Source organism: Elephas maximus, chromosome 20 (genome assembly GCF_024166365.1).
Source record: "Elephas maximus indicus isolate mEleMax1 chromosome 20, mEleMax1 primary haplotype, whole genome shotgun sequence".
In the NCBI taxonomy this organism is placed as follows: domain Eukaryota; kingdom Metazoa; phylum Chordata; class Mammalia; order Proboscidea; family Elephantidae; genus Elephas; species Elephas maximus.
Window position 1 is genome coordinate 31,506,162 of NC_064838.1, and position 17,532 is coordinate 31,523,693.

Here is a 17,532-nt window from a genome sequence, read left to right on the forward strand (position 1 = left end):
GGTGGCACAGTGGTTAAGAGCTCAGACTGCTTACTAAAAGGTTGGCAGTTCAAATCTACTAGCCACTTCTTGGAAACCCTTTGGGGCAGTTTTGCTGTCTCCTATAGGGTCCCGATGAGTCAGAATTGACTTGACGACAAAGTTTTTTTTTTTTTTTTTTTTTTTACTTCAACAAGTATTCATTGATATCTGACTATGGTTAGAATATACTAGATACTTCTGATTAAGTAGAAGGTGGAGTCATGGTTTTCTTGCCCTCATGTATAAAAGACTGGGCAAATAGATAATGCCTTCCGCCTTAGAGTACAGCTGTCATGGGGATTAAATGTTCCTTAAATGTTCCCTTATTGGTGTAATATTTTTTATAATCACAATGATATAAATAAAACACAGATTGTTGGGACTTGAAAGAGAAAAATCACTGGATAGCATTTACTTGCCAAATAATGATGAAAGACTTTCAGATGATTCATATCGTAAGAGGAGAAGGAAAGAGAAGAGGGTGACAAAAAAGATAGTTTTGTGTCAAGGGAAAATGAAGAACACCAAAGACAAGGTAAATATGAGCCCAAGAGACAGAAAGGGCCACATAAACCAGAGACTGCATCAGCCCAAGACTGGAAGAAGTAGATGGTACCCAACTACCACTGATCACTACCCTGACAGGGAACACAACAGAGAATCCCTGATAGAGCAGAACAGTGGGATGCAGACCTCAAATTCTTGTAAAAAGTCCAGACTTGATAGTCTGACTGAGACTGGAGGGACCCCAGAGGTCATGGCACCCGGACCCTCTGTTAGCTCAAGACTTGAACTATTCCCTAAGCCAACTCTTCGGACAGAGATTGGACTGGACTATAAGACAGAAAATGATACTGGTGAGAAGTGAGCTTCTTGGCTCAAGTAGACACATAAGACTATGTGGGCAGCTCCTGTCTGGAGGTGAGATGAGAAGGCAGAAGGGACAGGAGCTGGTTGAATGGACATGGGGAATACAGGGTGAAGAGGAAGAGTGTGCTGTCACATTAGGGGGAGAGCAACTACGGTTACATAGCAAAATATGTGTAAGTTTTTGTATGAGAGACTGACTTGAATTGTAAACTTTCACTTAAAACACAATAAATAAATTTTAAAAATCTGAAAAAAAAAAAGATAGTTTGATTGCTATATTTTTTATTAACAGTACCAACAACAAATACCTGGGTGTTTCTGATGTACTAAAATGTATTCTAAGCATTTCACTTGTATTGTCTCATTCAATCCTCAAAGTAATGCCATGAAGTTAGTCCTACCATTATTCTAGTTTTGCAGCCAAGGAAAATGAGGCTTAGAAGTTGAAGCACTTGCCCAGAGTCGAAGAATTGGTGACGGTTGAGCCTCAGTTCAGATCCAGTCAACACTATAAGCACCCACACAGAGTTAAGTTCATTTTGGCTGAACCATAAGACATTACCAATAAGAGCTAAGAGTGGAAGCATTCTCTGTGGGTTGTACTCTTTCGAGAATAACTTTATGATATAGAAGAGCACTATTCAAAGTGGGAGCCACCACTAGTCTGTGAAATATTTGCTATCGTTGTCAGAAAATATTAAGAATCAGCACTTCCAAACTTTCATAGCAATTTTAAAAATTATTTCACATCTGTTGAATCTAATAAAATGTTTGGGTTTGTGTTATATGTCTTTTCATTTCATATTCCTACAAATCGTCTTCTATAAGTAGTAATTCGAGTACTAATTAAAAAATTTTAAACAAAAGTGTGAAAAAAACCCTGCTGTTTTACTGCAGATAGTTTGAGAAGTGCTGTTGTAAAGATCATCCTTCTCCTATTTCTGTTGAAATGGGTTCAGTATCTACCCAATAGGATTGTTGCTGAGTTTAAAATTAGCAAGAGCGTAGTAGCTAGCATCTAGCACTCGCTTTAGCACATGGTATATTTTCAAAGCTGGCTGAACATACCACATTAAGAATAAAAACCAAGAGTTCCTTAGTGTTTTCGTTACAACTCACACCAGTGAACATTTTGATCTGAACCTCTTCAAACTAACAGAAGATCCTTTAGCTAGAATCTTTTTTTGTAATATGATTCTGAAAGAAAGAGGCAAATGTCAGGGATTTATGCAAAAAAGGATTTTCAGAGAATGTCCTGAAGACAGTGTGGATTCATATTAACTTCTGCAGTAGTTTACAGTGAACACAGAAGCTTTTGAATGAAGATGCAGGCACTCAGAGTAACAACCATCAAAGAAAGCCTAGTGCTCAATACCCAGGACTCTCCTGCCACAGGTAGTCAGGGGAAGGTTTTGAGCAACATAGAGGCAGCACTAGCAGCTGCCTTCAGGGATTTCAACCTGACATGCTGTTTTGCTAGATTCATCTTTGAGCATTTTCGTTCTTCCCTGTAACTTGTGTACCTCCCAGATCCTTTCTACCCTTCTCCTACTCCACCCGTCAGTTTCCTCCTGATCTCTTTATACTATATAGAAGTCCTGCTTCTAAGACTGGGATGTCCACATATTTCAAGAATCTCTCATGATATTCTGGACCAAATGCCAATCTATTCCACCAATCCTTTGTGACACAGACCTGGAAGATAGAATGTTCTCTTCTGTTACTTCAAAATGACCTTTTTTTTTTTTTTTTACTGATTGTCTCCTTCCATCTCAAATTCTAAAACCTTAATGAAAGTAGTCTCACATAGATTAAAAAAAAAAAATTTCCAAGTGAATATTTTGTAAATATTTACTGTGTACCTCCTGTGTACAAGGTGTGGGGAGAGTATAAATATGGGTCATTTACTTGTTCAGTGTCACTGTAATACCATGATGAATATTCCTAACTCATATATAAATATATGAATTTAAATAGAATAAGGTACAAATAATAAATACAAATGGAAGTTCCATTGTTTTCTTCTTGAACACTCCTTAGGGCAAATGTGCTCTACTCTAAAGACCACTGTTCAAAGGTCAGATCATAAAGGTATTAGATAAATGTGTCACAAAATAAGAAATTACGTATCATAAAAGTTGCAGATGAAATGATATGGAGTGAAAGATGGGAGCTGTTATTTCAAAGTGGATGGATCCTAAGCATTTGTTGAACAGTATATGTATATATATATATATACACACACACATACGCAGATAAAACCAAACCCACTGCCGTCAAGTTGATTCTGACTCATAGCGACCCTATAGGACAGAGAACTACCCCATTGGGTTTCTAAGGAGTGCCTGGGGGATTCAAACTGCCAACCATTTGGTTAGCAGCTATAGGTCTTAAGTACTATGCCATCAGGGTTTCCATATATATACATATACATACACACACATATATATACACACACATACACACATATTTATACATACATATATACACACATACATATATACACATACATATATACGTATATATACACACACATACATGTACATCAGCCTTGGGAACTTAAAAAACAAAGTGATTAAGAAGAGGGACCTGCAAACTTTTTCTGAAGAGGACAGAATAGTAAATATTTTAGGCTTTGCAGTCTACAAGTAGCATGAAAGCAGCCACAGACAATATACATGGGCATGGGCGTGTTCCAGTATTAACCATGGGCCCCAGTTTGCAGACCCCTGATTATGACCACAGGCTTTGGAATTAAACTCAGTGATAAATTCTGGTATAAACACCAGCTATGTGATCATGGGCCATTTATATAAACTCTTCAAACCTCAGTTTCTTTAATGAGATCCCAGGTAGCAAAATGTACTTTGTGGACCTCAGCTTGTCCTCACTGGGGAATTTGTTAGAAGTGCAGAATAGTAAACCCCACCCAAGGCCTATTGATTCAGCATCTGCATTTTAACAAGGTCCTCAGGGTATTGGCCTGTGCTTTTTTTTTGTGGTTGGAGAAGCACTGAAGTAGGTAATGTTTCTGGAGATAGTACCTACCTCATAGAGTTGTTGAGTTGTGTGGCCAATTGAGATGATTGCCCCAGTTAAGATTTCTCAGAGTTCAGTATCTAGTGGAATCTAGGAAGGTATTGTATGAAATGGCCCTTGAGTGACAAGCAGGATTTAGTCATGGAGTGATAGGTTACTGTAGCATTCTAGAGTCGCTGCAGATTGTTGAACCAGTGGGCCATAGCTGTACTCTGAATAATGAATTATTAAATAGGTTTGGTGAAATCCTGTAAGGGGAGAAATACAGGCTTATGTCCTGCTGACATTTTCTTCTTCCTCTTGGAATCCTGAGTCTGACCCCCCGCCCCAACACACACTGGTTGGCCAAGGAAATAGAGTTAATAAATGGTATTAGAATGGGTATAACTGCTATCTTTGAGGAAAAAAAAAAAAAGCCTGTTACTGTTAGTTACCATTGAGTCAGCTTCAATTCATGGTGATCCAATGCACAACAGAACAAAATGTTGCCCGGTCGCATGCCGCCTTCATGATCTTTGGTATGAAACGGCATAAAGACATATTGTCAGGATTGAGAAAATTTTGTTTTAAAAATTTAAGCAAAAAAAAAAAAAGGATTCTTAGTCAGAAATTTAAGTAAACGTGAATGCTGCATTCTTTTAACATGTATTTGATATGTAACAGTAGTGATACATTGAATTGTTTTCTGTGTGAATTTAATCCTCTGGTTTACGTTAAAGGAATGGTTCAGGCCTCTAGGTTTGGCTAACTTGACCACAACTTGACTACCTTTTTCTCTAAGAAGTGCACATTTTATAAAGATTTTTGTAGCGTAAAGTCACTGGTAAGCAGGAGTATGAAGGAGCATAGTCTAACAAAGTCTCTTCAGCTTCTGTGTCTGTTTTGTCAGTTGTCAAATGAAAATAATACCTGTTCTTCTGCAGATATTGTGAAAACGGATGATAAAGGTCACTATGCTCTTTGAAAGGGTTGTACTATATAAAGCCAAGATAGCATTGAAATCGAAATATCTTATTTCAACATTTTAAGCAGGCAAGAATGGCTATTAGAAGCAAAAAACGGAGAACTGTCCAAATGGGTGGTGATTTTGAAAAAGTTCCTGTTTTTTTCTTTATAAAAATTGTTCAAGTTAACTCTAAAGCATTTTCCGGTCAGAGCTGGATAATTAGATAAACATTATACCTAGTAGGCGTTTAGTAACTGTTGGAATGAAACGTACCAAGGAAGGGACTGTGAGTGGGCAGAAGAACTGAACTCATATAGAACCTGGGTTATAGTGAGTTAGCCTGTAACTCTACCACCTGTCAATTTGTCTTACTGTGGAGGCTTGTGTGCTGCTGTGATGCTGAAAGTTATGCCCCCGGTATTTCAAATACAGGCAGGGTCACCCACGGTAGACAGGTTTCAGCAGAGCTTCCAGACTAAGACAGACTGGGAAGAAGGGTCTGGCGTTTTACTTCTGAAAATTAGCCAATGAAAATCCTATGGATCACACCAGAGTATTGTTTGATATAAGTGCTGAAAGGTCCTTGGGTAGTGCAAATAATTTGCACTTGATAGCTAACCTAAAGGTTGGCAGCTTGAATCCATGCAGTGGCACCAAGGGAGAAAAGTCTGGCAATCTGCTCCCATAAAGATTACAACCAAGAAAACTCTATGAAGCAGTTCTACTCTATCACATGGGATTGTCATGAGTTGGAATGGACTCGACAACAGCGGATTTTGTTTGTTTTAATTGTGCTAGATGATGAGCCCCCTAGATTGGAAGGCATTAAAAATTCAAAGTGCCTGCAGCAATGGACCCAAGCTTACCGATGACCCTGAAGGTGTAGGACCCAGAAACATTTAGCTCTGTTTTGTAGGGAGTTGCCATGAGTTGAAGTGGACATGACAGCAACTAGCAACAACAAGCCTATGACTGTGGGCCAGTTTAAGGGGGTCGATAGAAGCAGATTTGGAGATGAATGTTGAATAGAGACTATCACTTTCCAGATAGGTAATTACAATGGTGTTACTTAATGGTTCTGTAACTTCTCCCAAATTGGGGAATTGTGAGGATCCCATGTGGTCATGTGAGTGAGAGGACCTTGCATAATTCCTGGCATGGAGCAAGTGATCAAAAATGTTTATTTGTTCTTATAGCTGGACAGTCTGATGCCAGTGTTCATATAATGAACATTAATATTCCTTTATCACCTGTTTATACTGCGTCTATTCTTTACCTCATACCCTCTCCACAAACTTCTCCAAACTGTGTGTGTGCTTTTCCCACAAACCCCTCCAAAAAAATGTGGTCACCATCCACTTTAGTGTTTTTAAGGTCAGTAGATGTTTTTTTTGGTGTGTGTGGATCTCTTAATCTTAATTAATCACTTAGCATTTGTGACACAGTTGAATAGTCTTCTCTTTATGAAACATTCTTACTTTGGACTCTGTAATACCAGAGTTACCCTTATCTATTCTTAGTTACCTTTGGTCCTCTGTCTTCTCGCTGTGTGCACTTTTCTTTGGCAATCTCATTCACAGTCATGAATTTATTGTCCAACTATCCTATGACAACTCTAAACTGTATCTCCAGTCAGATATTCACTATGAGCTTCAGACTGCTAAGCAACAATGCTTGGCATCTTTTCTTAGATGTCTCCTGGGCAACAAAAATGTGACAAGTCCAATATAAATTCCTGAAACTAGTACAATGGCCTTTGTATGTACAGTATGTTCCCGGGACTATCATATTCCATCTTAGTTTCATCTTATATTGTAATTAGACACTAATTTATATGGAGATTACATTGCCTTTCTTCTCTACTGGACTGTACACAGATACATCTTTTGTTTTTAACCATCCTTGTGTCCTATACCTAGTCAGGCCTGACATTTAATTAACACCCAAAATATTTAGTAAATAAATTAATCTATTTCAGTTCCTTCATCACGATGCAGTGAAAAGAGTCACACTACAGAGTCACAAAGACTTGACTTGGGTTCCATGCCTCCACTAATACCCGTGTGCGTAATTACGCAGTTTCTCTAGTCTTCCTCTTGTCATGTTGTTGTTGTTTTTAGTTGGCATGGAGTTGGCTCCAACTCACAGTGACCCCGTGTATAACAGAAGCAAATGTTGCCCAGTCCTGTGCCATCTTCATGATCCTTGGTATGTTTGAGTCCGTTGTTGTTGTCATCTTAGTATCATCATAAAAATGACTACAGTACAGGGTCCTTGAAAGGATGTAAATAAGGTCATTTAGTAAGTGCCTAGGATGGTGCTTGATACAAAAACATAGTAGGTTCTTTTATGTTAATTCATCATTTCTTCTCTACACCTATGTTCATTTACCTTTATACTGATTAATCTGACAACTTAGAAGCACTCCCTATGTATGAGATACTGTTCCAGGGGCTGAGAATTAACAAAAGAGACCAAGCCCCTGCTCTTGTGATTACTTATGTTTTCATAGAGGGGAGACAGACAATAAACAAGCTGATAAATTTACTAAATTTTAAATATATTTGTATGAGTGCTAAGAAGAAAAATAGGTCCCTGGGTGGTGAAAATGGTTTCTGCTCTGCTACTAACCAAAAGATTGGTGGCTTGAGTCTGCCCAGCAGCATCATGGAAGAAAGGCCTGGTGAGCTACTATCATAAGATCACAGCCATTAAAAACCCTATGGAGCGCAGTCCTACTCTGACACACCTGTGTTTGCTATGAGTCGAAACTGACTTGACAGCGACAGGTTTGGTTTTGTTTAAGAAGAAAAATAAAGGCCTTTCTGATAAGGTGCCATTTGAGCATGCTAAAGGAAGGCACCATGCTGCCATGTGGAGGGTGAGGACTCCAGGAAGACCCTCCAGCAGACTGTGCAGCACTGAATGGAGAGTGTGTATGGAAGTTTGTAGAGAAGCAAGGCCAGTACAGATGGAGAAGAATTAGTGAGAATTAGAGGGATCAGGTCGGAGGGAAGGTCAGTGCTGTAAGGTCTTATACATCATTGTAGAGACAAATTCCTGAGTGAGATGGGAGCCATGGGAAGGAGTTGAGCACATAACACAGAGTGATATAATTTAACTTAGGAGTTTAAATCAGATCATTTAGGCTGCTCTCTGGAGAACAAATTTCATGGTAGCAAGGGTTGAAAAAGAGAAACCGGAAAGAAGGCCATTGAAGTAGACTAGGCAAGAGGTAATGGTGACCTAGTTTTGGACAGTGACTCTCAAAGGGTGGTTCCTGGAGCAGTAACATCGACATCACCTGGGTCCAGCCCCATGCCTTCTGAATCAGAGACTCTAGACGTAGGTGGGGCCCCATAATCTGTTTTGTCACAAGCCTTCCAGGAAATTCTGATACCAAAGTTTGAGAACCACTGGTCTAGGATATTCATAAGCTTTGGAGGCTGTTAGAAAAGGTCAGATTTTGTATATATGGTGAAGCTAAAGCCAGTGGGAGTGACTGATGGTTGTATGTGGAGTGTGCACGAGAGAAGGATGGTGGTAGCAAGGTTTTGGATCAAGAAACTGGTAGAATTGAGTCTCCATGTGCTGAGAAAGATTCCAGGAGAGTCAATTGGAATGGGGATCAGGAGTTTAGTTCTAGGTGTATTCATTTCAGTGTGCCTGTTAGACTTTGAAGTGAAGATGTTGAATATGCAGTTGGATGTTTAAGTGTGGAGTTCTACACCCAGTGCTTCCTTCATCTGTCTCTCTGTAAAAAAAAAAAAAGTCTGTTTAAGTTGTTGTACGTAGACTGATATATTGCTATTCTGAATTTCATTATTCAAGAAGTGGAACTAGAAGCGTACCTGTAGAGATGGAATAACTATCTAGGGTAGCATTTTTAAAATTAGTTCAAGAAGAAAAGTGAATTCTTAAAATTTTCCCAAGACTAATTCCTTCACCTTGTCATATGCTGTAGATTACCTAATGGAATCTCTTAAATGACTAAGTATGCTTTAATGAGCTCAGAAATTAAAGTCATTCCATTATTACTTTGAAAGACAAAGGCGTCATAAGCATTTCATATCCTCAGGTAGTACTCCATATCTGATTTAATTGCTTGCTGTGGGGCTGGGTTGCTTTAGAAGTCCATAGAGTGACATTTTTATGGAGACACTACCAAGGATTCTAATAGTCTGTGAAGTCTGTTTCACATAGACCTTTTCGGAGCCTGCTAGGCCTAATTTGCACCTATCAAATGAATTCTGCACAGCCCAGGCCCAAAGTTACATTGATTGCTGATATATAATTTCTTCTTTCATAAAATTCAAATACCAAAATTATGGATCATTTTATCTATTTCCTCTGTTTGAAATATAATACATTTTCTTTCAATTTAAAGAATCAAAATTCTTTTTATTTCAACTAATAATATGGCTGACTTTTTAAAAGAGGAATTAGTTTTTTTAGATCTACTCTAGAATTGGAGCCCTGGGGGTGTAGTGGTTAAGAATAAAAAATGATGACATTTTTCTCTATGTAATTGTAAACAAGAATAGTTCCACAGCTCTGTCCTGAATTATGATTTTAATATGTTTGATGGTCTGGGGCTTCAGTAATTGCAGTCTTAGAAGGAAGACTTGGAAAATAGAATAACCTTTTAGAGCTACTATATAAAAAACAGACCCAACCCATTGCTGTCGAGTCAATTTCAACTCATGGCAACCTCATATTTTACAGAGTAGAACTGCTCCAAAGGGTTTTCTTGGCTGTACTCTTTACAGAAGCAGATTGCCAGGCTTTTCTTCCGTAGTGTCACTGGGTAGGTTTGCATGGGCAACCTAGTAGAGGAGTACAAACTATTTGTGCCACCCAGGGAATTTTATTATATAGAGCTGTATATAGTTGTCTTGAAAATTGAACAAAGATTGTTTCAGTTCCACTAAATTTTTGCTGAGTACGTAGACAGTTTGAGTCCTGCCCTCAAGGAGCTGAGTGGTTGGCATGGTAAATAACTGTAGTGGGATATTCCCCAGAAGTTCATGTCTACCCACAACCTCAGAATGTGATCATATTTGGAAAATAAGGTCTTTGCATATGTAATTAGTTAAGATGAGATCATACTGGGTTAGTTGTTGTAGTTATTTGCCATTCAGTTGATTCCAACTCATGGTGACCCTATATATTGCACAGTACAACTCCTCCATGGGGTTTTCAAGGCTGTGACCTTTCGGAAGTAGGTCACCCATATGAGGCACCTCTGTGTGGGTTCGAACTGCCAACCTTTCGGCTAGTAGTCAAGTGCTTAAACATTGCACCACCCAGGGAATCCTGCTAGATTTCGTTAACCCTTCAATCCAAACACTGGTGTTCTTAAAAGAACATAACAGAGATACAGAGAATGAAGACAGCCATGTGAAGGTGGAGACATAGGTTCGAGTGAGGCAACCATAAAATTTAGGAATGCCAAGGAATGCCAGAAACCACCAGAAGCTGGAAAAGGTAAAGAAGGATTACTCCTTAGAGCCTTCAAAAGGAGCATGGCCTCACAGATGCCTTCATTTCAAACTCCTAACCTCCAGAACTGTGAGAGAATAAATTTCTATTCTTTTAAACCACCCAACCCATTGCCTTTGAGTCGATTCCAATTCACAGCAACCCTATAGGATAGAGTAGACCTGCTCCATAGGGTTTCCAATGAGCAGGTGGTGGATTCAAACTGCTGACCTTTTGGTTAGCAACCTGAGCTCTTATCCACTGTGCCACCAGGCTCCTTTAAGCCACCCAGTTTGTAGTAGCTTGTTATGGCAGTCTGAGGAAGCTAATACAGTGACTATCAAGCTATACATCCCTTTGGGGGATGTTCAGCAGCTCCTTTTAATCTCTTACTGAGGAGATGTGTAAGTACCCAAAATACCTACCATCTCATCTAGATGTGGAACCTACCCAAACCCTTGTAACTTGAATCTTGCCCAGTTGTTTAAAGTCAATGAAAGGCTATTGAAATCCAATAGAAATGTCAGCATACTTTAAGATCCAAATTTATGGATCAGATATAAAAACTATTTGTGATAAGTATAATTAATAAGGGCACATGTGATATAAGTAGTTATGGCAAACCTTGAGTTTTAATGACTTGGTTTTGAGTTGGAAAGAATAAGAAAGTTCCTTCATGGGTCAAGAATTTGACAACAGCAACTCGAAAGATTAGAAAGGAACTTTAGGGGGCAGTGAGTTGATGTTAGTGAGGGAGGAACAACTCAGAAAAGGAGAGTGAGAATGGTTGTACAACTCAAAGAATGTAATCAATGTCACTAAATTTTACATGAAGAAACTATTGAATTGGTGCATGCTTAGCTGTATATATTCTCAACAAAAACAACAAAATAAATAAAATTTAGAAAAAAATATCTTGTTTGAAGAAAGATCCAGAGATTCTAATGGATCCTAAAGTTTTAGGCTTTCTGAAATTAAGACCAGTTGACTTAACTGGCTTAGAACTCATTTTAATAAAGATTTATGGATCAAATATTGGCTAAAGCCAAAATAACCAAACCAGTTACCAATGAGTAGATTTTTACTCATGGCGACTCTGTGTGTGTCAGAGTAGAACTGTACTCCATGGCGATTTAAATGGGTGATTTTTCAGAAGCAGATTGTCAGGCCTTTCTTCCAGGGTGCCTCTGGGTAGACAAAAACTGGCAACCTTTTAATTAGCAGCTGAGCACGTTAATTGTTTGCAACACCCAGGGACTCCTAAATATTGTATCCAAAAAAAAAGAAAAAGAAACTAAACTGATTGCCATTGAGTCTATTCTGACTCATGACGACCCCAGGTGTTACAAAGTAGAACTGCTCCATACGGTTTTCTTGGCTGTAATCTTTACGGAAGCTGACTGCCAGACCTTTCTTCTTTAGGTTAGTAGTTAAGCACAAACCCAGAAACTTTAAATACTGAATACCAGGCTATATAATTCAGGCCTTGGGACTTTAGAGGCAAAAGACAGTCTAGCCAACTTCCCCTTTACTTCCTTCCAACAAAGACACCTTTCTTAGGAAAGAGATTCTGTGTCTAACGACTGTTAGTGGGGTGCGCCCATGGGTATACACAGCACTAGATTATCCTCTTTTTCTTATTCTTCGCCTGTGTTTCACTGTGCCCTACAATTCCATTCGCACCCAGCTTAAGTTTGAGCTGTTTCAGCTTCCCAGTAGCTGCCTGGCCATGCGCTGGCATTCTGGTTCAAGTGTTGTAGAGAAGACTGCTTCCAGGCTGCTGGTCTAGCTCTGTGAGGTGCTCTATTCTGCCATTTAAGGTGCAGCGAGGCTTCAGTTGTTAGATGTGTTTTACAGACCTTTTCCACAGTCTTCACTGGGCGCGCAAAGGTTTAGTTTCAAGTTTCGTTGGGAGTGCAGACAAAAGCTATGGCAAGAGTATTTTGCTTTAGAAGTGGGATGTCAAGATGTTAACCTCTGCTGCTCTATCTGAATGTTGTGGTCTGGCACAGAAAACAACATGGAAATTTTCTGCTGTTTTAGAAATACCGTAATACCCAAATGTAAGGTGAGGTATTTAAAAAAAAAATAATCCTCAAAAAGTGAGGGCATTATTTTATATTAGATTTCTTACAAGCTCTTCATAATGAAAGGCTCTCTCTTGATTTATTTTACACAACAAAGTACTGTTTAAAGAAGACATTGTAGCCCAAGATGACCTCAGTGGATGCTCGTTTTAGATGCCTGTGGATGTTATTTAACAAAAATGTGAAAAAGTTGGGAAGAAAAACGAAGCTAGATTTCCTATGTACTTCTGAAAACATGACCTCGCATTGTAGGTATTCAGTGTCATTCTAAACACATCTACAAACTCACTTTACAAAGTAGTAAATAATTATCTTGTATCGATCATGATTATACACTTAAGGGGTAAATACAAAAAATGACACATCCTAATGTTATATAATTACTTCAATTTGGGATAAAATTTCCAGGGATATTATTTTATGCAAATTGTATAAGCAGTGCCTCTCAGCAACAAGGAAGAAAAATTATTTACTTCAGAAAAAGTATCTGTTACAAGACATGCTCTACTGAAGAGCAAGGCTAATGTTGAAGATGCAAGTAAATATTCTGAATAAAATAACATTATTTCATGAGTCTTAAAACCCAAAACCCAAACACATTGCTGTCGAGTCAGTTCCAACTCATAGCAACCCTATAAGTCAGAGTAGAAGTGTCCCATAGGATTTCCAAGGAACAGCTGGTGAATTCAAGCTGCCAACCTTTTGGTTAGCAGCCGAGCTCTTAAGTACTGTGCCCCTAACTCCTAAAAAAATCCTAGGAGGGGTTAATATATGTATAAATAAATAAATTTGTATAGTCCACCAACTGCTCCTTGGGAACTCTATGTGCAGCTCTACCCTGTCCTATAGGATCCCTAAGAGTAGAAACTGACTAGACCAATGGATTTAGTGTTTTATATATATACAAACGGGAAATGATACAAAAATAGGTCGTGAGGTCTCCCATACATTATCGCTAATATTATTTAGTCTAGCTTTAAATTAAAGTGATGCAAAATGACTTCTTCCACACATATAAGGACAAGCTTTGCTGTTTCTCAAAAGTCAATTGTGTCTCCAGTTCTAGCCTTGGTTTAACAGGTTTTTTAAAAAATATGTATATATAAATATGTATATGTAACACATGTATCATAAAAGTGTGTAATATATACATATATTTAATAATATGTTTTATTTCTTTTTTGAGAAAATAATAAGGATTTTTATAGTCAAAACAAGAGATACAAGCATAACAGAAGACACAAATAAGTTAATTGTTCTGATAATTCTAGACTCCAGAGTCTCTCTATGGAATGCTCAGCTCCTTTACGTAGACAATATCCAAACCAAAACTGGCAGGTATTTGAGACAGTGCTCAGGACAATGACTGAGCATGTACACAGAGGGAAGCAGTAGAAAGGCTCAGTAAATTATGTATGTGTATAGAGCTATGAGGCTCACTTTGGGAGAGAATGCTTTCTTACAGGAAAAGTTAATTTCCTCTGCACCCCCAGGAGAAAAAGATTTCGAGCCCCGGGCTGAACAAAGAAATATATGGTCACAGTAGTTTCACAGGAACCTCAAGACTTAGCCTAGCTATAGTTACCATTGTCTGTACTAAAAAAAAAAAAAAAAAAAAAGCACCTATATCAAACCAGCATACTGAGTTTTCTCCCTTATAAAGCTTACAACCAAATCTTAAAGTGCAAGAAAGGATTTGCAAGACTAGTGTTTGCTCTGTGTGACACATAAAGGAGGAGCATCCCGCCAACAGCACTGGCCCAACAGTGACTAGGGTAAGAACTGCTGCCAGACAAAGTGGTCCATTAAGTCTAATGAGAAGGCAAGGAGAGGCCAATTTCAGCACAGACCTGGCTCTTGGTTATATCCCGATCTCAAACAGATCTTAGTCTCCCAGCCAGCCAAGCCAGAGCACAGTACTAGCCCAGTGTCCGGAGGTCAGAAGGGCCAAAGTTGTTTAAACTAGTAAATGAACATCTCTACTCCATGATTTGTCAATACTTATGTTGATGGTGGTCAAGGAATCAAGAATCCTGGGTTTTGAAGAAGCATAAACAATATTTACCTAGGATGCCACCATCAAAGCTCTTGTCTAGGGGAAATGATACAGTAATAGGTCATGAGGTCTCCCATACATTATCGCTGATATTTAGTCTGACTTTAAATTAAAGTGGTACAAAACGACTTTTTCCATACAAATAAGGACAAGCTTTGCTCTGTTTCTCAAAAGTCAGTTAGATCTCCAGTTCTAGCCTCGGTTTAACAGGTTTTTTTTTTTAAAAAAAATACACCTTTCCTATGTCAGAGCCATGGTAAAAGGGAAATGGTGGAGAAGATCCAGAGTCTTGATCCAGCGTCTTGATCCAAAGTACCTAGAACAGAAAGAGCTTTAGAACCCAGTGAGTAAGAGAACATCCAAGTCAGGGGGTTTGAGTTTATGGATCCAGGGTTCTTGTTTCTTCCCTTCTATCACTGGGATGTACGTGTTGGGTGGCTTTAAGGCCACTGAATCCTCAGCCGTACGGATGGCCTGTACATGGATCATTTCCACTGGAGAGGGCTTCTGGGCTCCTCTGTAGGCCTGGGTGGCAAAATGTCCAGAATCAGACTCCTAGAGGGATCTTGGTCCAAAGAGGCTCCATTTATCTGATGAGGTTCTGTCCTTATCCCCACTTTAAGAACCTACGGTGCTAGAATTTGAGCCAGGAAAGGCTGTGGAAGGACCTGAAATGAACCAGCCCCTGGATTTCTGCTTAGGGGAAGCGGGGGGGTGCTGCTTGGGGTGGACTGGGCTGATTGATACAGACTGTTTCTCTTCCTTTGTGATCTCTCCACTTGTAGCTTTAGTTTATGGAGTGCTTCTGCCACTCAAAGGTACTTGTTCCCCTTGGTGGTGAGGCCTTTGTAGGATGTATAGCCAGCATCTGTCAGCCTTGCCTGTTGTTCAAACGGTCGAACGTGCTCCTAGGCCTCTTTTGTGATGAGAGAATTCATGATGACATGGGTGGCTTTAACCTACACCACCGGGACCTTGTCCATACTGTCCATACTGCCAATTAACAGGGTCATAGCAGGGAAGATACACTGATCTCTCCTTCCTTTACCTTGGCAAGGTGCTGATACTTGTGCTCTGGAATCACTAGATTCCAGGGGGTGCTACCCATATCAGATGGAGGAGGAGTCATGGGTATAGGGTTCTCAAGGGCATTGTCATAGCTGAATGCCCAGTGGTACATCCCAATGGGCAGGAACATCTTGCTTAGAGGCCTGCTAGGCTAAAGAACTGTTCCTCTGTTGCTTCTGCTGCGGGGCTCCCTGTGACCTGAGCTCCTGCCCTAAAGAGGCTCCAAGGACCCACATCTCCTGAGATGCTATGGTGCAGTCCAGACCCCAACTGTGGTGCAGAGGGCGCTGAGTCGGCGGTGACAACAACCAGGCCTAAGACACTGATCTGTGAGCACTGGCTACCTGGTCATAGACCTATAGTATGTATTTTAAATATGCAATCTCGGTGAAATAAATATCATAAATATGAATTTTACTATTGCTTCTTTATCTACAAAAGTGTATGTAGTTGATCTTATAAGGAAAAGGAAAGCTCAGTTTAAAATTGGGTAATTTCTCTTTTGGCACAAATCATACTTTTCTTACCACGCTCCACATTTTTTCTGTCAGTATGTGTAGTTTACATGGCAGTATTCCTCTATAAAAATACACGTGCCCCTTGGGAGGACAAGGATAGAATACGCTATCCCTAAAAGCAATGTGTTTTCATTCTAACACTCAGTTGAGAGAAACTGAGCAATGAATATGTTGGTTTTTTCTGGGCAAAGTAGAAGAGAGATTCATGATGTTTTCAGAGAAACAGAAGAAACTGGAACTTAGTATTAGCTTGGCCACTATTCTGTAGCTTGAGTCAGTCACTACTGCTTTTAAACTCTTCTTCAAATGTTAAATGGGAATGAAAATCCCTGCTCTAATTACCTCAGTAATTAGGAAAATCAAATAAATACATAAATCATAGGAGCTTCAGATTCTACAGAACTCTCTATCCCAGACCAATCCTACCCAAACACCTTCTTCAACATTCTTAACATGCAATTGGGATGACTTTTTTTTTTTTTTCCATTGTTTCCAAAGGTGGGAAAATCTACCTCTCAAGCATCCTATTTATTAGAACTTCATGTTGACCCAATGCAGCTTTCTTTTTAACTTAACAGTATCTGTCTTACTTATCCAGTGCTGCTATAGCAGAAATATGCAAGTGGGTAGCTTAAACAAACAGAAATTCATTTTTTTACAGTTAGAAGGCTGGAAGTCCGAATTCAGAACACCGGCTCTAGGAGGAGGCTTTCTGTTTCTGTCAGCTCTGGCAGAAGGTCCTTGTCTCTTCAACTTCTATTCCTTAGCTTCTTGGCAAACTTCATGTGCCATGCTATTTCCCCCCATCACTACTCTCACTTGCTTGTTTAATCTCTTTTATATCTCAAGTGGAGTCCTGATGACACAGTGGTTAAGCACCTAGCTGCTAACCAAAAAAGTGAGTGGTTTGGACTCATCAACCCACCAGCCACTCCCTCGGGAGAAAGTTGTGGCAGTCTGCTTCTGTAAAGTTTTACAGTCTTGGGAATGCTATGGGGCAGTTCTACTGTGTCCTGTAGGGTTGCTATGAGAAGTTATTGAAATTGACTTAGGACACACCCTACACTGTCTCATTAATATAACAAAGAAAATTCATTCCCAAATGGGATTATAACCACAGGTATAGGAGTTAGGACTTCACAACACATATTTTTAAGGGACACAGTTCCATCTGTAATATCCTGCCCTTTGCCCCCCAAATTCATGCCATTCTTACATGCAAAACACATTCACCCCATTACATCATCCCAAAAGTCTTAAATCAACTCCAAGTCCAAAGTCTTTTGCTCTGAATCATCTAAATCAAATATGCATGAGGCTTTATGGGTACTCAGTCCTGGGGCAGAATTTCCCCTCATCTGTGAATCTGTGAGATCTAGACTAAAGTAAATGGCTCTTGTAATTATGTTACTTAAAGGTTGTGGATATGACGAATGATTAATGTCT

General features: G+C 39.3%; 1 protein-coding gene and 1 pseudogene across 2 annotated transcripts in view; one reads left to right on the forward strand and one right to left on the reverse strand.

Annotated features, from left to right (window-relative positions):
• The window catches only part of GRM7 (glutamate metabotropic receptor 7), a 1,070,009-nt gene that overhangs the window by 232,428 nt on the left and 820,049 nt on the right, over positions 1–17,532 (forward strand). The gene's annotated exons all lie outside the window — the stretch shown is intronic.
• Positions 14,834–15,704, reverse strand: LOC126064103 (putative monooxygenase p33MONOX; annotated as a pseudogene).